The sequence below is a fragment of the Agelaius phoeniceus genome, chromosome 13, assembly GCF_051311805.1.
Source record: "Agelaius phoeniceus isolate bAgePho1 chromosome 13, bAgePho1.hap1, whole genome shotgun sequence".
Lineage (NCBI taxonomy): Eukaryota > Metazoa > Chordata > Aves > Passeriformes > Icteridae > Agelaius > Agelaius phoeniceus.
Genome location: NC_135277.1, coordinates 4365162 through 4388555, shown reverse-complemented (window position 1 = coordinate 4388555; position 23394 = coordinate 4365162). Strand labels below are relative to the sequence as shown.

General features: G+C 40.1%; 1 long non-coding RNA gene across 3 annotated transcripts in view; it reads left to right on the top strand.

Annotated features, from left to right (window-relative positions):
- LOC143695176 (uncharacterized) overlaps nucleotides 1-23394 on the top strand; it is a 287719-nt gene that overhangs the window by 125754 nt on the left and 138571 nt on the right. For 2 of the 3 annotated variants that reach the window (XR_013184159.1, XR_013184160.1), the window contains exon 1: nucleotides 22868-23005. The exons of the other annotated variant lie outside the window; for it this stretch is intronic. This is a non-coding gene — a long non-coding RNA (uncharacterized LOC143695176). Of the gene's footprint in view, nucleotides 1-22867; nucleotides 23006-23394 lie in introns of those variants that run through there. 3 annotated transcript variants of the gene reach the window in all.

Sequence of the window (23394 nt, the reverse complement as noted above, 5' to 3'; positions counted from 1 at the left end):
TTACTGGAATGACACGTGTCATTTCACAGTTTAGTGGTAATGGAGAAGAGCAGGGATCTGGGATTTTGTTGTGCAGACAGTGTACAAGCAATTTTATGCCTATTGTATTATGAGGGGGGCAGGAGAGGATGTGCATGTCCCATTTTCTTCCTGTAAAGCCACCTGATGCCATGAAGTCTGTAGATTCTGTGAGATTATAGCCCTGCTCTTTGTGCCTTGGCCTCAAAAAGACAACTTCACCCCCTTTTCTGCCTGAGACTTTTAAGGGAACCTTCTTCCAACAATTTGGGCACTGAGTCCTGCTGTCCTCTGGCATTTGTGGGTAAAGGTGGATGTGGATGTTCCAGTTGGGGTTGGCAGGGCACTGTTCCCCCGGTGTTTGCTTTGCATAGGTGTGAATAAATGTGCCAAATTTCAGATGTGAGTGATGTGCCTGGGGACTGTACTTCCCTCCCACAGGTGAAGATATTCAAAAATACAGAAGCCATCAGTTTTTCTGGATATTTTAAAGCAGGAGGAGGATGAAATGTCAGGACCCTGAAGCAGTGCAAGCAGGGCTGCCAACATATCTCTAGACCATCCCACCCTGTAATCAAATTGTGCTCTTTTGATTGATCCACTCAGCCATGCCCAAACAACTGTCTGCTGAATCAAATTCAATGTTGTGTGTGGCTCAGTCATGTGAAAATAGTGCCCTAAAAAGGATAAAGTTTAAAAATATAATGAAACCAAACAAGAGTTTAAAAAAAAAATTTTCTAGAAAATTGATGGGGGTATTTATTTTTTTTTTACTTGCTGACCAGAATTTTGTTCTGACATAAGACTACACTTGAGATGCAAAATGCTAGTTTTTCAAAGCAGCAGCAGAGGTATTTAAATAAAGAAGTAGTTTTGGGACACTGGCCATTAATTTGAGAGATAAAGGAAAAAGATGAAGATGAAAATGAGAGAAGTTAGAATAGCTGACTATTTAATTGTTGTAAAAAGGGTGAAGAGAAGATGACAGGGCTTGTGTGGAACTTCTATGCATAAGGTTTTTTGCACTGGCATGTTCCCCAAATTGGCCAGATCCCCTTCCCACGCCCTGCTTCCCAAATCTCACCCCATTCAGGCTGTGCTGCTGTGTGCCCATTTATTGTGTTGAACAGTGGTTATGTTTCAGTAATGCTTTATTTATGTCTCTGGCTTGGAAAAGTCTTTGGCTGAAAGTCACAATTTCAATGACGATTTTTTTTTTTCCCAGCTTGCCACTTAAAATATGATCAAGCATTACGGGTGAGCTACACAAAATTTTTTTCAGTGAACATTTGAAATCAGAGCAAAACCTGATTGTTCCATCTTATTAGCCACGTCTTGTTTGATGTAGCATGTTTTTCTAACCCGGTATCACTTCCATCTGAAGCTGCACCACAGAGAACACAAAGGTTTCAGTATTGAAGTTGAAGGAGCACTGAAGGGCATCTTACAAATGCTACTTTGTCACCTAGCAGGAGTTCTTGGAAATTTTTCAATGTTTTTCTTTTCTTTTGTGAACGGACATAAAGTGCCTCTTTCAAACCCAGCTAGGGTTTCATTCCTGCTTCTGTGATTCTCTGAGGTGCATTAGTTGAGGCTGGCAAACTTTTAGACTCCAGGGAATACAAAGCAAGATAATCAGTGCAAACTCAGTCCTTGCGGCAACTCTGGGTGGCTGAGTTTCCCGACAGGGGCTGGGGTGGGGGGAGGAAAACTCCTGCCCTAAAGATGTGGGGGAGTGACAAAATTAAGGCAAGAAGAAATCCCTCATTTATAAAAATCGGAATAAAGACAGAAAAGGATCCAGGGCCATTCAGGGACTGGTAAGAGCTGAGAAAGACACTTATGCAGGTTCGCCTCCCAGATTTTTGCTTCACTCGAAACTTTTATTTATGTGCCTTTTCCTGTGCCACTTTTACCAGTGTTTCTCGACAACACATTAACTTCCCTCCCGGTACAATAATCGACTCCAATCTGCTATTATCACGGAAATAGAAGAGGTAAAGTGCCTGTAATAGGATCCAAATCAAATCACTTTCACTTCAGCCGGCTTTTGCTGTGAAGCCGAAGATTCCCCAGGGAGATTCAATCCAGAGAAACACCTGCAGACACAGGCTGAGGCCCGGAGATGATATGGAACACGACAGGCCGAGCTCTGCACTAGCATTTCCTTCCTTACATTGGCAGTAATAACCAGAGGCAGGACCTGATAAAGTTGTGACTCATTGGCAAAACCAGGATCTGACTTTCAGCTGATTTGACCCATCCTGAAGCAACACATCACTTGACAATTTACTGCAGAAACAGCTTTAGTTAATTTTTTTTTTCCCTGTCCCCCTGAAGCACTTGCCTTAGTCTTGAATGGTTTTGCATGAATCCCTGGTTGTGTTTAAGCGCAGTCCTGCCTGAAGAGAAAAAATATATCATCCTCTCCCAGCGGCTAGGAAAGGCCAGACTAAATTGAATTTAATAAGCTTCAGGTTTGGGGGAAAATAAACCCAGGATCTTTCCTGTGGCATAGAGAACAACTTCAACAAGGGTTGAAGATGGAAATACACATTTGCAGCCTTGCACTGTGGGTTAGAGTCTTGATGCCTTGTTCCCTGTGAATATTAGTTCATTAATTCAAGTGCTTTCCCCCTGCATTTATGTTTTTATGTAAGTACTTTTTAGGGGTGCTAAGAGACTCTGCCAGTTACATGTTATTATTTAATTTTGTGTTTATCTCAGGAAAACACTAATATCATAGCTGAATGAATGAAAGCAAATACAAGTCGTCTCCATAATTGTCACCGAAGATTTGACACTATTTCCTTATTGTCAGAGAAATAACTATAGTGGTAAAAACAGCAAGAAAAACAAAGAAAAACAATTATTATTATTATTATTCCCGAATTATTATAATTATAATTATCCCCGAATTAAAAACCTGTGGGGAAATTTTAGGGGAATGGAGTTCAGCTGCCATTTTTTTTCACTTTGAAATATCTGCCAGTGACCCAAGTTGCTGCTGCAATTATTTAATAGCTGACCGTACACAAAGTTCCTCATGGAGTGCTTTGGTGAGCACACACTGAGCCAATACCTGCATAAAATTCAGCCTTAGCTCCCACCCCAGTATAACTGGTAGTTAAAGACAAGAATGTTTTATAGAATTAGGTTTAAATAGATTGGTATAAAATCAAAAGCAATAGAATAAGGAAAAAAAATGGTGATAATTGTCAATATTTTTGCTACTGGCTTCTTCTGGAAAATGTATGATTTTTGATTGTGTTCTCTTCTCTGTGGTGTTTGAGCAGGGTTAGTGTATTAGGGAAAGAGAGTGAGAGACATCATGTAGAGTTTGCTCTTAGACTTCTTTTTTCTCATGAGGAGAATTGATTTTTCACTAAAAGTACGGTTGATAAGGTTTAGTTAAAGTATTTGCTGTAAGGCCGGGATTTTTCATGGAGTGACAAATGAAAATAACCATTTTGCTCCTCTCCCACTTTAGGTTTTTATTATAATATGAAAACTATTGTTTTGTTGTTGTTTTAGAAAAACCTTCTGAAAGAAAGGAGTGCTGTTTGGAAATGTGTTGTGACTCCACGTTACAGTCACATTAATGTGATGTATAAAAAACCCATATGTTAAACACTAACATGGGATCAAAACTCCTGCTGAGAGAGATACGGAAGTCACATTATCTTGTCAGCTCAAATGCACATTCTTAATTGCTAAATATGAGCCAGAATCCCATGTCCAAACATTTGCTCACTGGAAACCAAACCTTAATTTTACAGTTCAATTGCAGCTGCAACTCTAAGGGAGTTTGGGAAGCATTAATGGAAAGGAGCAAAGTATTTAAATTATGGGGCATCAGAATTTGAGATGATAGTTTGCAAATTCAAAACTGAAAATATGGTGCTGATGTACAGTGAGAACATAGCAAACAGCATTGTCCAGCCTCTCTAATTAGATTTGGGAGCAGGTAGGGCATTTAAAAGCAAAATAAAAGAAAGACTGAGAGTGCTACCTAAGTAGCTGTTTGTAGATGGAGTATTAAATTGTGAAATATTTATATTCTGGATAATTGGGGTTTTTTTAGTTCTCTGTGCAAATCAAAGGTTTATATGCAGGAGAGCAGAGACAAGGAGAAGAAGGGGAGGAAGGGAGGACTTAGGTCACTCTGTCAAAACATCTTTAGCTTTCCCTCATAAAGTAAAAGTTATATTCATTGCAAAAAATTTTTTTAATATAAAGCTGGATGAATTTTATGATCTGAAATGAAATAATTTCTTTAATTTTCAGGGCTGCTTTATATAGCTAAAAAAAGGCAATAATTTAACTATAGACTGAAAGCATCTGCCTAATTGATTGCGATTTTGTGAGCATTTCAGTCAATCCAGAAGGGGCTTTATTTGGCATAAAAAAAATTATTCTGACTTCATCAGCTTCTTATGGTCACTTTTTGGAGAGAGGACCTTTGGTTTGCAACTCCTTTGTGCAGGTTGCAGTCTGATATTTCCCAGATCAGGGAGCAGGGAGGGAGCCAAGAGCTCCCAGGGATGCTCTGGGAGCTGCTCTGTCCGTGGGAGCTCTCAGGCTCAAACACATCTCTCCCTCCCTCTCTCCAAAGTCTCGCTTTGCTGACCAGGGGAAAAAAAAACAACAATGGCCTGAGAAAACAACAAGAGGTATTTTTAGTAGCCACCATCTGTTTTTTAAAAAGCAGCCAGAGCAATGATAGCATTACTTTTGGTCTTTTTTTAGGGGCTTAGAGGCTAAAGCCTGGAGGATTTGAAGGTGTGATCTCTGACACTGCCTTCAAGAAATGCAGAGGCTTCTTTCTCGTGTGTTTCCAGGTGTAGCTGTGTCTCAGGTGTTAGTTCATCAGCTTCATTTATAGGAAGCTTCAGGGTTGAGTGTGAGGAGAATGAAAATGCCTCTTGCAGCTTGAGGAAAAGTTCCTCTGCCTTTTTCTCGGACCTTACACTCAATATAGCACCGAGCAATTTGCTTAAACATTGAGGGGAGAAAATGATTTTTCTATACTTATATGACCAGGCAGTAGGTTTCAAAAAACCCTAATTCACCTGATACTGAGTAAGAAAACTGTATTTCCTTTTGCTGTACCTCTCATCTTAAATATGATTTTTGAATTTCTTGCTGGAACTTTTTTTTGGACAAACAGCCAACTTTTTCTTACAGTGCATTACCCAACACAGCATTTATATTATTAGAAAATTAAACCAGCGACTGAGAGATTTTGACTAATTAGGTTTCTTGGATAATAAGAGCTTTTTAATAAGGTACATATCACTTACAATATTGCTAATGAAATGTGAAAGCGATTCAGTACTCTGTAAGATAATGGCTAACTTGTTTTAATTGTTAACATTTTTTCTTGCCTGCAATGACACAGTCATTATTCCGCAGTCACCGCTTATCGTGAAATCCAAGAGGATTAATGGTTTCACTTATACTGGCGAAAATGTTTAAGCTGTCCCGATTATCAGTGCAGTTGGAAAGAATAATGGTTATTTGTCATTGCGTTTAGCCCCAGAATGAATTGTCCTCCAGCCAAGAGAATCATTAACCCTTTGAGTGACAGTAATAGAGTTTTACAATTAAAAATAAGGAAGCAAAGATTTATGGCTGGATATTTTTTTTTTTCTTCTGTAGGTAGTTTATTAGCTTATGAGCCCCACTAAAACAAAATATATTTCTCCTGGAAAATAAACCACACGATATATCTTGTTCTCCAAAACAGTACTTCTGCTAGCTGGAATTAGATTGGACTGAAACATTCTTTTGGTGAAGGAACAAATCTCCCAACTAGCTAAAAAAAGTAAAAAGATTGAACATACATTCTGGAGAGGGAAAAAAAGAAGATTCACATTGCTTTTTTTCTTACTAGACTGCTATATATATTTAAGCACTGCATTTAAAGAAGAATTTTGCCTGTAAATCTCTATAATTCTAAACCATTTACTACATATAAGTAAAACATAAGATTTCTTCACAAAGTAATTAATATTGTAAATTTGATTCATCTGGGAAGAGTTTAAAATTGCATTGTGAGCGAATGAGTATTCTTTAAATTCTGTACATGGCACTGCACTAGCTGGCAATACTATAAAAGGCATCATAAAACAAACAATTGAGTGTTTAAAGTTTTGGGTATAAAAGGGTAATATAAAAAAGAAAAGAGAGGGAAATAAAACCATTACTTGGGAAGTTATTTTAAATGAGGGGGAAATACATCCCCAGTGTGGCTGTTGGTGAGCTGGTTTGGGACACTGTGGTTCCTTCCTTGTGGGTTTATGTTGGTTTATGTTGGGGAAACTTCCAGGGGATGGTTGTGTGGGGTTTGGGTCAACTCTGAAGCAGCATTTTGGAGTTGCTTCTGCACTGGAGCAATGGTGATTTCCAGCAGCGCAGAATCCAGCTCATGGCATGGATCTGAGGATAAGGAATGGCTGTGAAATATTCTTTTCTTCATGAATCGGTGGGGATGGAAGGGCGATTGGTATTTAACTAGAAATGTTCAGCTCCTTACAAGATTAGGTCCTGTTGGAGTTTTTTCACCTAAGAAATACATTTAAGTGAGTCTCACATGATAAAAAAACATTAAAAAAAGCACAGAGAATTTCTGCTCCTCAGCAGCTCGTTCTTGTCCAAGTGTTTGAGAACGCAACCAACAAGGACAAGGAAATTTACTTGTGGAAGGCACAGGTTTATCACTTTATCTTCCTTCCAGGAAAGATAAAACACAAAGAGAATAAATACTGGTATCAGTGTGTAGCTCAGAGTCTGAGCCTCACCTGTGGAAGGTGATGGAAAGGGCTCTGCCCAGGCTCACATCAGTTGTTGTGCCAGACCCAGCACCTGGGCGAGACATAAAATGTCATTTATTTTTCTGGGGAGAAATCATCTCTCAGATTTCTATGGACTGCTTTTCTAAGGAGGAAAGGACAGCTATTCCCTTCAGCTGTAATAATAAATATAAATGGACTGGTGTATGAAAGGAAAACTTGCTCATCACTAGAGAGACCACATTAATGAAGGCTGTCTGGGGAAGAGCACCTCCACATAAGTAGCCAAGGTGTGAATGGAAATTATATTATCCCACAATTATTTTTTAAAAAAATATGTTACTTCAGGTGCTTCTTCAGTCTGTGTCATGAAGATCAGTGCATATGAGCTCAGAACATGATCATTATCCTTATTATGTGTGATCTGTGCACAAAAAACCATCTTCTATGGGATGATAAACAACAGTTTTCCAGGGCTGAAGCCCCCTGAGGTCTGCTGGAACTGCACACAGTCCCAGCAGTTTTAGATGAGAGAGGTCAGAAGAAACAGCTGCCACCAGGAAAAAAAACATGGCAAGCACATGTAAAAAAAAGATAAAAAGTCTAAAAAACCTGAAAAAAAAACCCCCACCACCACCCACTCCAAAAACCAGTAATGTGCAGTAACCCACACATACATGAATTCCCACTGCTCCATATTGCCACATTTATAGATGCAGGAATGTAGGGCTGCAGAAGTGGATGGTGGAATTCAGCTCTGGTTTGGAATTTATGAGTGATGCTTTTGAGAAGCCACTGTTAACCATGGCTTTAATGAAAATTGGCTTTGTTCCCTTCGGTTTTTCTTTTGCAGCAGCCCCTGGGTGTATGGGATATGTAACTCCCTCCCCCAGCCCAAAAATGTTGATAATGGTGGCTATTTTGGGGAAGACAATTACTGATGAAAAGAACTGAATGGATTTTCCCTCCTCACTGGATGGGGGTTCAAATGCTTTTCAGAAAGCGTGAAGCAAAAATCCTGCTGCACCTCTGTGGCTGGTCAGCTGCTTGTTGTCCTTTGGCTCCAGCTGGAATTAGCTTGGAATGTCAACTCCATCCCTGCCTTTAGCATTTTAATTACAAATGAAGCAGTCTACAAAAAAAAAAAGTAGTGTACAACTTGTAAATGGACCGTTTCTTAAATGTTAGCTGGAGCTCAGGGCTTAAGATGCAAGAGGTGGGAAGGAGCTGACATCCAGCGGTGAAATTGTTGGAGGGAAAAAAAAAATCAGACATTCAAAATTGGGAAGAATTCTTAATTAATTTTAAAATAATCTCCCCACTGGATCTGCAGGAATACAGTTAGAAAGAAACAGACATATTTAATGGAAATATCTTATTCCTAGTAGAGGGAGCTGGCATCTCTGATCCTCCTGCCCATGTGAACAAATGCTTGACGGGAAAAACTGAGTTCTTGGGCCTGGTTCTTGGTTCCTGAGCACTGATTATTTCTGTAATTATAATTGTTTTTAAGGGACTGTGCTCAAAAGCTCTCCTGTACCCATAGGAGTTCTTCTGTTGCAGGCAGGCTTTTGGGAAGGGAAGGTTCTCCTCTCTGAGACTTGGAGATTCCTGTCAAATACTAAAAGTCTTGTGGTTTCTTTTGCTTTATTTTTAATTTTTTTTAGCACAAATACTGTTTAAACATTGCACACAAAGAAGGCATAGAAACCTTGAAAGAGTACCTGGCTGGGGTCAGTCATGTTCTGTGTGAGCTGGGTAAAACACAGGAAGAAAACAAAGTACAGAAGAGCAAAATGTTGATTGGATTTAATTTTGTTGCATAGAAATATTTTGAACCATAACTGTGGAAAGACCTTCTCTGCATTACAGAATAGTTGTTGTTATATATAGAAATAGCCTGTGCCATTTTCAAAATAACTTTTTCCCCATTATTTAACTATCATGTGGTAGGGAGGTGGCTTAAATCAGGAGTTATATATTATATATACATTATATATCTTAGGATAAAGGATATATCCTGGGAAGGGATGAAGGAATGGCTGTACTATTTTGCCTCCTATATTCTCCCTTTGTTAGAAGAAACAAGAGCAGGAAAATCCAACAAAAAAAGATCGGAAAATGGAGAGTGAAATGTCTGAGATTGGGGGAGCAGCAAGTAGTACCAGATTCTGTGGGTTTGGGGTTTGTTTTGTTTCTTTTTCTTATTTTTTTTTCTGGTTGGCTTCTTCATTTCTTTAAAATTTTAGCCTCTCTTACTGTGCCAGCTGGAAACCAATATTGTGATTTTATTCCCAGTATTTAATAGCTTTGATTTCATAGTCTTTCTCTCCCTCTTCCAAAAGGCTAAAATTTTAATTGACACATTCCTGGAAATGTATTAGGTCAATTTAGAGTAAAGCATGTCGTTTATGCAGTGTGTGGAGTCTTGGTTTTCGTGTAAAATACTGCTCTTAATTGATTATCATGTACATGAATTTTCTGCATCATTTACACTTACAAATGTGCATTGCACAAAAAGCTAATAAATCTGAGAGGTTTGAATATTAACAACACTTTATCCCCCTTGTGTTATTAGCAGAGAAATCAGCACTAGGGACTGGCAAACTGTTGCTCCCATGAGTGGCCTTTCCCAGCACAAGGAGCCCTTTGTCACGTAAATGGTTTGGTTGGAGAAAATGACAATATCTGACCAGTGTCGGCAGCAGGACTGGGGAGAGGCAGAGCTGCTCGTGTGTGTGCAGGCATGGAGGTCCAGGTCAGTGTCCTGCTCTTTAGTTTGCTTCCAAGGAGTGAGAGAAAAATCCCTCTCTGTGAAGCGGGATGGAGGAATTGTCCGAACCATCGAAATATTTCCACTGTGGGATAAGGCTGCAGTGCACGAGCAGAAGAGCAGGAGACTGTCCAAAAGGCACAGTGCTGCCCCAAAAATTGTTACTGTATGCTCAAGGGAAGGGAAGGCCATCCCTGAATCAGCTCTAGGCTGTGCTGCTGGGTGATTTGAGTGTGTTGAAGGCTGTGGAGTTGTATCATCACTGCTTCCAGATTTTAGCTGGAGCAGGAGGCTTTGTGGCTCTCTGAAACTCTAGCAGGTTTGGCTTTAAGTAGGGGACCTGGAAGATCATCTCATTCCAACCCCCAAAGGAAGGAGGAATGTCATCTTAAGGGAAATGACAGGTCAGGGTGTGATGTAGAGGTGATCTTCTGTGGACTTTGTTATGGTCTAGCTGGGAATACGAAGAATATTTTTAATATCAAATCCTTGTTGGTCATATTCCAGCCCTGACCAGATCCTGCACCTGCTGTGGTGCTATTCCTGAAGGTTTTGGTCACACAGTCTCAGTGTGACCTGAGAAGTGGTTTGCTTTATTACTTGATATTGCTGTAATGTGTGGCTGAGCACAATTCTGTGGTGCCCTACTCCATAGCTAGCTACATTTTATCACTGGGAATAATGATTTCCTTTTGCATATACCTGCTTTTATTCCTTTTTTTTTTTCTTTAAATTGGGCAGCGTAATTTACTACAATTTTTTCCACTGAACTGAATTGCTGAAAAATAGTTGCCCTTAAAAACAAGTAAAACAAAGGGAAACAAGCCTTCTCTCTTAGTTTTTCACTTAAAGGCACACAAAGAAATGGGGGCATTGCTTCGCCTGTGTGTCTGACCATCAGTCAGAAAACTCTAAGTAAGCCTAATGGAAGCTGAGGATTAGACATGTTTATTGAGGGAGTAGAATTATGCCCCTTAGAAGGGATGCTAGCTCGGGATCACTGCGGTATGAATCACTGGGACTGTGGCCAAAGGTGGGAAAGAACACGGCTGACATTCGCAACCCTCCCAGCTATCAGTAAGTACAGCCAAAATAATTACCCCAAGGCATCTGGATAACCCAGCCTAATTAGCGGTGCCTGAAAACGAGTGGGTTGCATGTTTATACCTGAAGAAATCAAATTACCCTCATACATTTCACCAGGGGCTCTTCCAATTCATTGCTCTGTTGATGAAAGAGGCAGCTATTTACCATAAAGTCACAACCCCGCAGCCTGTGGCTATTCGCCACGTTGAAGAGTGTTACTGCCCTGCAGGGAAATTATTCCTTTTACTGGAGTTGAAGGCAATATTCTTTGCACTGATGAGCTCTAATACTTTTATGGTAGGTGGCATGGACTGTGGAATATACACAAACATAGTAATATGCACTTAATTAGATTACTTGTTAATATCGTTCATTCATTTAATTTGGTCAAAACTGCTGTAGCCAAATGTTCACCCTGAGCTGCAGATATCCATTCCCAGATCTGAGAGCAAGATTTAGAGAGAGTTCTAACATCCTTGTGGATAATAATATCCATAATTAAAACGTTTGAGGCTAACCCATTTGGAAGGGAATGTAAAGCCTCACATTTTAGCCGAGTAAAGAGTAAAATCAAATCTTTGAGGTTGTAAAGTTACCCCAAATCATCATAATTTCTTGCATCTCCTTTTGAAATGTCTCAACCCAATGATTTGATCACACAACATCTTTAGCAACTATGAACCAGATCCAGTCTGGCAAATTCTTAGTTCATTAGTACAGCCCAGCTTCCCTCTGTTGCAATCAAATGTGAAAACTCAGAGCAGCACTACTGCACAATCCAAATATCAATGTTAGGAAGTTGCCATTTAGAAACAGTGACTAAAAAAGACACAGATCTAAATTGTACCTGAAACATGGGAAAGGAAGGTTTAGGTAGGATATCCATATATTTAAGAATGGCTTTATTTATTCCTTAATGGTTATTATAAGAACTGTCACATATTTGTGTGGGTAACAAATGTAGTGATTTTCACAGTTAAAGTGCTTTGAGTGGCTTTTGAGTCAAATTAAGGGAAGGCACAGTGATATACAAATCTACTTTTGTCAACATTGTAGAGTTTTCTCTGAACAAACGTGGTGCATCTTGCCACCCCATCATGGAATTCAGTCCTGAGGGATATATACCTGGCAAACTGTCTTGTACAGAAAGGTCCATTTTTGGGCACTCTGCACCAGAGTTTAGAACCAGAAATTCCCAGGGTCAGAGAAAGTTCTGAAGGGAGAGACACAAAACCTTACGCCTTGTTCTGAATTGACTTTAAATGCAGATTTTTTCTGCTTACTTTTGATGTGTGAGTGAAGTATAAAGGAGATGAGGCTCATAAAATGGTGCCTGGGTATATTAAAGCAGCTCTTCACCTCCAGAAGGCAAGGTTCAGATTGGAGTTTAGTGGCCCCAGGCTAGTCACTAGTGGGCAGTTGCCCACACTGCTAAGCATAACACAATTTAGCAGAAATCAGAACAATTGACAGTTTCTTCTCAAGAGATGCTGTAGACTCATTACTGGAATTGAAGGGGTGTTGGAGGTCAGAGCTGAAGTGCATTGGCAGATCTGTGTGGAGGAAGTTTGTGGCACTTTGTGTGGTAGGACAGATGGTGCTGTTGCTGTCTAACTTTCATGAGCACTAAAATTCACCAAATATCCCTCTTGCCCCAAAACAAACAAACACACGCACTCACAGACATGCACAAGTAGTCCCACACAGTTGAGAGCAGTCAGTGTCCCTGGCATCCTTACCAACTTTCCTACTCATTTAACACCAGCACAGATTAGAGGACACGGGAACGCAACACTCCGGGCTATTTGCTGAATGTAGCTCATAATGATTGACACTCCTGCCTGCGTCCCCACTTTGAACTACATGTTGTATATTATTATTTTTTGTTATTGTCCTTTATAATGCTCTGAGATATAACATATGGCAAGTGCCAATGCACCACGGTGCAATGTAATTTAGTCAAATATCAGAAGCGTAGACAGTGCAAATGGAAAGCAGGAGAAATATCTGATCCAAGTGCCTACTGGTGTAATTGACTCAGTCGAGCCAGCCTGTGTCATTAGTCCTATAAAGAGTTGCATTTACAACAATAAAACTGAAAAGCATGGAAATTAAAAGCTGTTAGAATTTCCTCTTGTGTGTATTTATCTGCACGAGTGCTGTATACTCCCTGCACAATTTTGTAATCTGTTTGGTAAAGTGGCATTACAGTAACCTGTGTCAGCCCTGCACTGTATATCAAACAATATCACACTCCAAAGGAGGATTAATCAAAGTAACGGATGCGCCGGTTTAGTGCTCCATGTCTGCTGTCAATTACACACGCAGTAAGCTCACAAATTTAAGCTGCTGAACGGCATAAAACCAAGGGTCTCTTTTCCTTCCTACCCTTGTGTGCTAAAACACCCCCAGCTGACCAAGCTGTGAGTTTTGCCAAGGGTTTGTGGGCAGGTGAAGCGAGTCCAGAGCCGGGCGATGCGCAGGGACTGTTTGTGTTTGGCTGTGTCGGAGCTGAGTGGCAAAGGCAGTTGATGGACAAGTGCACCCCAACAAGGTTTCACTTATTAAAGAAGCCTTGTCAAACAAGCTGAAAGCCCTGCATATAAGTGACCTTTCTGTTCACCTCCCATTACAATGAAGATTTGAGCATTCCTTGCGAGCCTTCCAGTGTCGACATTAAAGAATCAGAGTGTCTTTCCATCTCTGCTGATGTGCCACTAGACCACTTAACAGAAAATTGAGAGAGTATATTACAGGGTGAAAGAGCAGAGTTCGGAGGTCTCTATCATTCTCATTAAGAGATGTTTCTATGCAGTGCCCATAGGTGGATGAATCAATACTTTCTGTCTGAAAATGATCACGCTTGGTAAAGAGTGCTTTAATTGGGCTGTTACTGTTTATGGAGAGTGAGTATTTATGGGGTTTCATGACAATAAACAGCAGAGTGGATGATGGCTTCCATGTTCCTTTGTGGGATGTGATGTGACAAGTGGGATGACAGAAGATTTTGACATTTCAGACCTCCCTTGAGTGAGGGGAGCTCAAACTCGTAGCAATTGGCCAGGAGCTCCCAAGGTCCCAAATTGTTTGATGCACGCATTGTTTGAATAGAGAGGCCTTTATTTCAGATATCTTTTTAAATGTTACACATTCAAGTAACTAAACATGAAGGGTCTGATAGACAACCCTTTTCCCCCTCTTTTCTTTCTCCCCCACTTTCAGTGTTGCTGGGTGGGTCTGTTTAATGCACAGCATTTTCACTGTCAGAACAGAGGCAGAGAGAAACAAAGGTTACGGAGAAAAGGAGACACTGAGATCTCTGGATCTCACAGAGAAACAATCAAATAAAAATAGGAGAACTGAAAACCAAAAGCTTTGCTGGCTGTGGAGGATAGGAACACTAAACTCAAGCAGAATCAGTCTTCAAAGAAAAATTCTGAAATGCTGCCCAGCATCATCATCTGGTGCAAGCCAAAGGAAAGACTGCAGCCATGCACATGAAAACTGAGGGCACATGGCAGGCTGGGATCTTCAGCCACCCTCACTCCTTCAGACAGAAGTGTGTCAAACTAACCTTCAATAAATCTCCCTGATGCTGATATAGTGTACACATCCTGACAAGTTATTTATTTTGAACATGTTTTAGTTGAGATTCTTGAGTCTGACAGTCCCACTGCATTGTATCTCTGCTTTCCCAGTTCGAAATGTGTGTATTTTGCAACTTTTTTGAAGGAAGTCCAGGCATTTGGGGTAAGCTGAATGCAGAGAAAATAATAGAAAGTTTCACAGAATCTAGATGCGAATTAAACCAGCTGTCAGGATTTTAACTGAGACATGCAGTAGTGATTGTAATGCATTAAGATCAGCATGGTGAATCTCCAGAATTCCCCCATGCTTTGAAAGGTATTCAGATGAAAGTATCTTGTCCCCAGTATTGGCTCCAGTCTGGCAAGGTAGGAGAGGAAATTGGACCCTGAGGATGTGACCACACACTGGTCAGTTGGCAGAGCTGAGGATGTGAGGTTTAAGATACACACACACACACACACATGGAAATGCATAATTTCTGATTATTGCTTTGCTGGCTATTTGAACTTTTTATCGAGGTGATGTTTGGCCTTTTGGCTTCTGGCTGATGTAGCAAACAGCTGCTAAAGGAAATTCCATTTAAACCTAGGAATATCTTTCCCGTGAGTCTGAGCAACACTAGAACATGTGCCCAAAGAAGCTGTGGGGCCTCCAGCATTGGAGAAAAATCAAAATTCAGCTGGACACAGCCTTGGGCAAACTACTCTGCTTGAGTTGGATAGGGAGGCGCCAGAGGTGCCTTCCCCCAGCTTCAGCTATTTTGGAATTCTGTGATTCCATTATATTACACATTTTTGCAGGTGGATAGGTAAAGGAGCATAGGAAAGGAAATTCAAACACTTCTGTGGTCCTTGTTGTCACTGAGATACTGACATTTAATGGAAATTTAATTGAAAGGAGCATCTGAATTATATATTATATATTAATTATATATTATATATTATATATTATATATTATATATTATATATTATATATTATATATTATATATTATATATTATATATATGTATTGTGTGTGTTTTGCTGGTGGGGAAACTCAGGCACAGAGGTTACCCTTCAGAGCCCCAGAAGCATTTAGGTGACCAACTCTTCCTGGTTTCAGAAGGGGTTAGGCACTGCTATGTCTTCATGTGTTTGTGTTCTGGTAATTTATGTAACATGGAGTATTTTGACCAGGGCTCTCTGGACTGCACGATCTTCTCTTGTGTCACTACTGAACAGCCTAGACAGGATTGCTACTGCTCAATCTTTTCTCTTTTTGTCTTTTAATTTATTTTCATTATATTTCAAATGTATGTTATGCATGTTTTTTAATACATTATGTCTTTTCAAAAGCCCAAGACTTCTTCAGGGTAGAAGCTGCTGTAGAAGTTGTCTACTAAACATATCCAACCTTAGATGATTTTCTTTAGCAAACAGAAATGCTAAATTTTCCAAGTCCAAAGACTGACAGTTCTGTGTTTTCAACAGGAGCGAATTACAGACTTTTGCTTAAAAAAAGTCCATTATGAATTTAATTATATTTTCAGGGTTGTTTGTATAGGATTGCAAATTACATATAAATGAAGGCAAAGTCTTTCTGAAAGCATGTGTTAGGAGCAAAATAACAACAACAACAAAAACCCTAGGCTCCAGTTTTGATGGGGAAATATTACTTCTGGTTATTGTTTCATCAGTAATCCATAATACCTCCGAGGGAACTGCTACAGTCTGTCATCTCATGGACAGCTAAAAAAAAAATGGCATGCTATAGAACTGGTATGCCCTGAGGGAACTTTTGAATAGCTGATACCCTATTTGTGCAATAGATATTTTCCTTGATAACTGGAAATTAAGCTTGCCTGGAAGAAATGTAAATATCATCTCTAATTTGCGCTCTGAATTACCATTAAAAATTATGTGTGCACATAATGATATCAAACATTTCAGAGCTTAGAAACCATGATAACACTTGGCACTCTCAGCATCTTCAAAGCACTTCACAAATATTGCCAGTACATCCTTCTTCCACCCCATATTGTTATCCCCACTTTACAGATGAGCCAAAGGGGTCAGTGAGGTTCCTTAGTGCCTTGGGATCAGGCTGACTATAAGTAACACTGCTGGGATAGGGACTCAAATTTGCCTGTGATTAAGCCACTCTAGGTAGACTGCTGGTGGTGCTAATTTACTTACAGGTTGGCAAAAATAATATATGCAGTGACTGAAGTGCACATGATACCAGTACATAGCTGTTGTGCCTCCTAACCTAGTTAAGATATAGCTGCAGGACAAAGATTTTGTTTACATCAAAAGAATGACTGGAAATAGATGGACTTTTCCTACATAGGAGGTGCCAGTAAAGAGCTTGAATTAGACTGATACATGATTTAAATGTAAACAGGCCAAATCAAAGGAAACTCGTTCAGATTAGACCTTGTTGCTAATATATAGAATTATTGCAATTGCAGTTGGAGGGGGAAGAGAATCGTAAAGATTTTTTTAAAATCATAAAAATTGTAGCGACTCAGCCAAAATTGACCTTGACCATAGTTAGTGCAATGCCAAAAACAGTGCAAGCTGCTAAATCCTTTACTGCCTTGGGTTTTGGTTGTCACTAACAAATTCCCAGGTGTTGCATTAAATATTTGATCACAGATTTGCAGTCTGGAGGGGATTTAATGATAGGTGATGTTCCTGCATTTGGGGTCTGGTTCTGGCCTATGTAAGCCAATAAGAAGTTATCTGCTCTTGTGGTGACAAACCAGATTTGGCAGAGAATTTCCAGCAGAATTCCCTGTTGCCTGTTCTCAGCACTACAAGATCTTGCAAGTCTTCCATGAAATTCATTCTCAAGGGAAGCTCCTTTCCATGTGTCTAAAAGTCAGGGAAGCTAAAAAAGTAGTTTTTGCACCATTTCCCATTTTCTTGAACTCTCCACTAGAGCCCTCTCCTTCCATGCCTGCTGCTGAACTGGTTTTACTGATGTTAATGGCACGTCTCTTGCTCAGACACAAACCTTAGCTAGGGCACAAGCTGAACCTGTCTTTAAATCAGACAGAAGGATCTCAGGTAGCCTCCAAGATGTAGTGAAGTGTCTTTTCTCATTTGTTGGATCCAGATGTGACCATCTGACACTGCTCTGCTGCTGGGGAAACAGCGAGATGTAGGATTCCTGAAGGGTCCTGCCTTCCTTTGTGTCCCAAAGATGTCTGTGGCTGAGCTGTGACTCCATAACCCATGAAGTTTGTTTTTGCATTGCTATGGAAGGGCCCCAGTGCTTCCTGCAGGTTGTCACTGCTGTTTTATAGCCATACCCAGCCTTTGATGGAAATTCCCCCTCCTGCCACCTCTCAGCACCACGGGGTTGTTTGGGCTGCATTACAGGACTGTGTTCCGAGCAAAGTTTGTGCAGGCTGTGGTCAAACATATGGTACAGATTCTGTGCAGATTCTAAATCTTGGGATCATAAACTGGTAGAAGGGAGCCATAATTCCCTCCCCTTCCTAAATCATAAGATAAAAGGCAGCTTTGGCTTGGCGGACATGTCTGGATGTTTTAGGAACGACATTCCTGATGGGGGATGTTTGACATCTTAGCAGATAGAATTAACAGCATTAAGAGACCCTAACACCAGCATAAAATGTGAGAAGTAATAAAGCCATCCTAAAAGATCTCATGTGAGGAACTTAATGCACGAGCCTAACACTCGGCTCAGATGCAGTTGGTGGGGATTGATGGACTCTCAGGATTCATCCTGGCTTATCGTTCTTCCTGAGGAGATGATAGCCATAATGTCACTTCCGCAGTTCAAAATGTGTTGTAATTACTGTTAGAGATCCCAGATGTCCCCTCCAGATAACCCGACTTCCACAGATTTGGCAGAAAAGCTGCAGCTGCAGAGAAGTAACATGGTAACTTTCAAAGTTTTAGTTACACTACAAGAAAAAAATAATTTATTTATTCTTTGAGCCTTTCATATTCCATAATTTTGAGCCTTCTATCAGACAAATATTCTTCCAAGATTGTCAGAGACATAATAGCATGGCTTTAGAATTTTGTGTTTTCATGGTAAAATTTGCAGTGATTATGAAGGGGCGAGGATTTTCTCTCTGTTAAATGGAAAAACAATGTTGATAATTATGTAAAGTGCAGAAACATTCTATTTACAGTAGACAAACAGTACAGTGATTGAATTTGAAAGGGGAAAAAAAAAAAATACCAGCCAAGGATGCGAGCTTGGATTTGGTAGTTGCAATTCACTAATCACAAAATAATTCAGTAGGGCTGAACAAAAAAGGCGTTTTTATCACCATCTCCTCTCAGTTCACAGGCAGCATTGTCTGTCCTACCGTTTCATGTCAGAGAAGAAGGAATTTTACCAAATGTTTGATTTATTAGAAAGTGAATGATTCTTTGCAGCCATGTGGGGCTAGCCCATGTTTCAATAAGACAAATTGCATTGTAGCATTCCACTGGCAGCCAATGATAACTCATGATCCAGACAGAGTCGGTTATACCAGAATGGATGAAAAGCAGGAGCAAAAGGACACAGAGTAGAAGAAAAGAAAATGCTTCAAGAGCTGTTATTTAAAAGAACACAACAAAACAACAACAAAACATTGTTTATGTTTTAGCTACTATTTAAAAATCTTTCAATTAAGATTCTGCGCAGCATTGCAAGCAGAGCATGGCAGAATAAAGAGGATCATGTTATCTCTTTCCCAGTAGTAAATTATCATATTTATACTCAAAAACATGCCACTGTCAACTTCAGTCATTTGTGTAATTGGAAAAAGGTAAATGATGTAGTAAATGAGACCCTACAGTCAGGTTTTGTTCCAAAAATGGAAAAAAAAAACCAAAAAACCCAGTGGTAAATGGTGCAGGTTTCAAATGAATTAATGTCAACTGCAAAAAGCAATGTCTAAGACAAACAAAATCTGACTGTTCTTGACCTTTAGTTAATATTGATAGTTTATCACTGGAGAACTCATCGATTTATTTTTTCGCTTCATATCTGATTATCACTTCAAAATAGGACTGAATATTTTAAAACAGATCAGTCCCCTGCCTTTCAGTTCCTGCTATTCCGGATTCCATCTAAAAATTTCTTGATTTCCAAATGCTGCTTTTTAAATAGGCAACCCCTGGGCAGCAGCCCCCAAGGTGATGGGTTGTTTCCTGCTTGCAGAGATGCGTGTCATGAAGTGCTGCCTCTGCCCGTTGGCTTTGTTCTTGGGGATCCACGGAGCAGGAAGGCTATTGAAATATACAGGAATCTTGTTCCCAGGGAGCTGACAGCTAGACCTGAGGGACACTGTGAAGTGCATACCTGGTATGTCTAATTTTAGGCCTGCCAGCCCTGACAGTAGTCCTGGGGAAAAAAAAAAAAAAAAATCTATACTAATTTCTCAGTGACATACTGCTCTAAACTGCAGCATTTTTCATTCTACTACCAAAATGTTCTTGTGCATTTTTCCCCCCCAGTATTATTTAAAGGAACTGTCAAGCCTTCAGCATTTAATAAGTATTTTTAAACTGTGTTTTTCAGTGTAAACCTGCCATGTATTCAAGGTATTGTTGCATGAAAAAGCATAAACTAAAGTATCATATCAGAAAAGAAATCAGCGTTAGACGTAAAACCAACTTGGTTTTATTGCTTAACACTAATATTGTTCCCCATGGGAGAAGCATTGCAGTGTGATGGGTTCTGGGGGCCCTGTGTGGGCTGGTGGAAGTCAGGAATCCCTTATGAATTTTGATGAGGCTCTGCAATTTTACATCAGCTCAGGATTTTCGACCGCAGGTTCAGCGTGTACACTGTGTTGAAATAAAGGTGCAGTCATTTTAAATATAATTGAGTAGGCTCATAAGAGGTTCCACTTAGAAGGTAAATTATGGTAACAAGTCAAGAGTGTACTCTGTGTAGTTTTCATTTCAAGTGTATGGTCTTCTGTATTCACTTAACTAGGCACACAAATCTAAGCAGACAGATGAGATAGAGGCAATCAAAGAGAAAAGCTTTATTTGGAGCTTATGGGAGTATTGAAGTTTTATTTTGTAGTGTTTCCCCATGAGGGAATTTCAGAAAAAGACTGAAGTGATGGATCACAAACAGTTTAATATCTGAATTGCTGGCTGTTGATCAACAGAATTTTGGACTCCTCCCTGTATAATTCCAAAAATCTTCTCCCCAGTTTGAATGTGTAGCACAATGCTGGGGAAGGAATCGCTCTGAAGATTTTGTAGTGTGCTCTCTGTCTCAGTCAGGAGGAACTGAATGCTGTTTGTGCCTTTCATGCCTGTGGATGTACAAATAATGCTTTGGGTCTTGTTCTTTCCAGACAGCAGTTTTTGCTTCAGGGAATGATGAAGGTCTAGAAAAACATTCTCTTAATATGGGAGAAGTGACAAAGGAAACATTGCAGGGCATCAGTGTAATGGCCTGTGTTAACAACGTGGAATCGTTTAATGCCTGTGTTATGTTATACTTTTATAGCTTTCAAGCACTGCTACACACTTTTGAGTCCACAACAGCTCCTTTTTTAGTACTCACCCTTGTGTCAATTAATGTTTTCACACACTTCAGGTGACTTTGAGGCCAGTTGTGTCAATGTGTGCATATAAAGGTAACTTTGATCACTTCAACATGAGTTACCTGCAAGTACAAGCATTTGAAGGAGATAGGCCCTTAAACAAAACCAGTAGTCCCAACCTCTTCCAGACATTTCCTTACTAGACCTTTTATACCATCCAGTATTTTTATTTACTTTAGCCCATATAGAGTAGCTCCTCCTCACAATGAATAAAAGCTATAAACAAATTTATTTTTACTTACAATTCCTTCTGCAGATTGACTAATGTCCTGATGTGTTTTCTTTTTAAAAATTCTTCTTTTTTTTTTTTTTTCTAGCTTCAGAAACTGAAAACATAGCCGTTGAATATGGTATATATGACTGATTTATCCTATAAAATTCTATCAGTGATATGGAAATGAACTAAACTGATAGCGCTGTGTAGCGACACAAACAACAATCAGCTTGTGTTTAGAACCACAGAATTGTTAAGGTTGGAAAAGACCTCTGAGATCATAAATTCCAAGCACTGACCCAGCATTACCGTGTCCAGCACTAAACCACGTCCCCAAGTGCCACATCCTGTTGTCCCAATACATACTGAATAATTTCTGGTACTTGGTACAGAGATTAAAAGTGGGTAGAGGAAATGAGCAGGAATTTCTACTGAGGGAACAAACTTCCAAAGGAAGAGTGTAATCAGTAAATTCCTATACTCCCAAAAGAAGCTCAGGGAGCATCATCCTGTTTCAGTTGCAGCTGAGTGCCTGCTAAGGTGATTCATCATCTAACTTTTGATCAAGGAAGTAACTAGAAATAAAGCAGGCAGCAGCAGAAAGCTGGTTCAGGAAGCACTAGAGTTCCATGTGTGTGTGTATATATATATATATTTATGCACATGTGTTGCCTCTCCCTTCCTGAATCACCTGTTGATAGCACCTTTCTTCTACCACCAAGAGAGAAAATGTGTCAAGGACACATCAGAGTCGATGCTGCAGGCCTGCTGTGCTGTATGTGATGCTTTCCAGTTGGCTCTGGGTGTTTCTTTTTACTTTGGAACATCTGAGCTAATTCCTGTCTCCATGAGGCTGGAAGATGTTTTGCAGAGGGGCACTGGAGAGGTTATTTTCTTCTGCCAATAAGGGTGTCATTTGGTGTTGCAGAGATTTGTGAGCAAAACCCAAACCAAATCACAACTCTTCGCTTAAATTTGTAACTGGTCACATTTCCAAAGCTGGGGATTTTACAGCATTCAAAATTCTCCAGTACAAAATACAAGTGGAAAGGTTTGTGTAGCTTGAAGTCAGAGCTATTCAAATGCAGAAAATCTGTGTGAAAACATGTACATTAGTTTACAGCTGTACAAACCAGTCTTTGCTTTGAATGCTCCATAGACTGCAATTTCTGTATTTTTTAGCTGTGAGCTCTGTTGAATTGGAAGCTTCTAACAATGCAGGCGAGTTGGGTGCAATTTCTTTGGAAATATTTCACATTGCTCCATGTCCGAGTCTACTTGTGCTTCACTAAATAAAGAGGAGACTCATCAGCATCCCGAACTTATCACAGAAATTAGGAGGTAGACAGCTAAAGTGGGGGTTTGCACACTGAAAAGACTGGGTATTCTTGATTACAGCCTGTATTGCAGGTTTTTGTGCTAGCTGAAGGGGTTATCACCAATTTCATCTATAGCTGCTGGACACTGCCCACAGCAGAGCTGAGCATGCCTGGAAAGGCTGTGAATACCTTCACCAGCAATTCAGCAGGCATTAAATCATCAGTGGAATAACTTCAGAGGAAAAACTTGTGAAAGTAGGATAAGAATGAGCAGCTATTACCTATATAAATAAATAAACTTCTACCCCTTGCAGAAATGTAACAGACTTAAAAAAAATTCCCTTCTACAGCTCCCGCACATTTCTCAGTGTGCGCGTACCTGAGTCATTCACAGAGATCCTTATGTGAGTCCTTTGCTGCACTAAAATCTACTTTCTTGGAAAATGTAGAACAAATACTCAGGCTGTGATCTCATTCCTACCAGTGCCGGAGATAGGAGTCCCAGGGGCTTCACTGCAAATGAGATCCCCTGGAAAGAGACAGAGAGCCAGAACAGATCCGACCTCGCTGCCGTTCCTGGGAGCGAACTCCTATTCTTCCGTGCCCTCCCTGACTTGCCTCTGACAACTTTTCCAGTAAGATTTTCCCTCCTGCGTGTGCTGTCTCTTCCCTTTGCCTCCCACCCCCCAGGAGAAGTTCAGGACAGGTATTGAACGAGCTGCCAGGCTGCAGAGCCTCCGTGAGCTGCCCGGCAGTGGCTATTCCCATTCCCTGGGTCTCGTAGGTTATTTTCCAAAGAAGTGTGTTTTGGTTTAATTCTGTTTTTCCCAACCTCTGTTCTCATAACTCCATCCTGTTGCTCTTTTGATCAGTTATACATCAGCTGTAACATAACTCTGTGATTTCATTTTGGTGCCGCTTACTTCATCCGAAAAGGAACTCGCTCTTCAAAGAAAACTTTTATTTCATTGTCTGCCACATATGCAAGTATTCCCTAAGGATCGGGGTTATTTATTATTTCTCT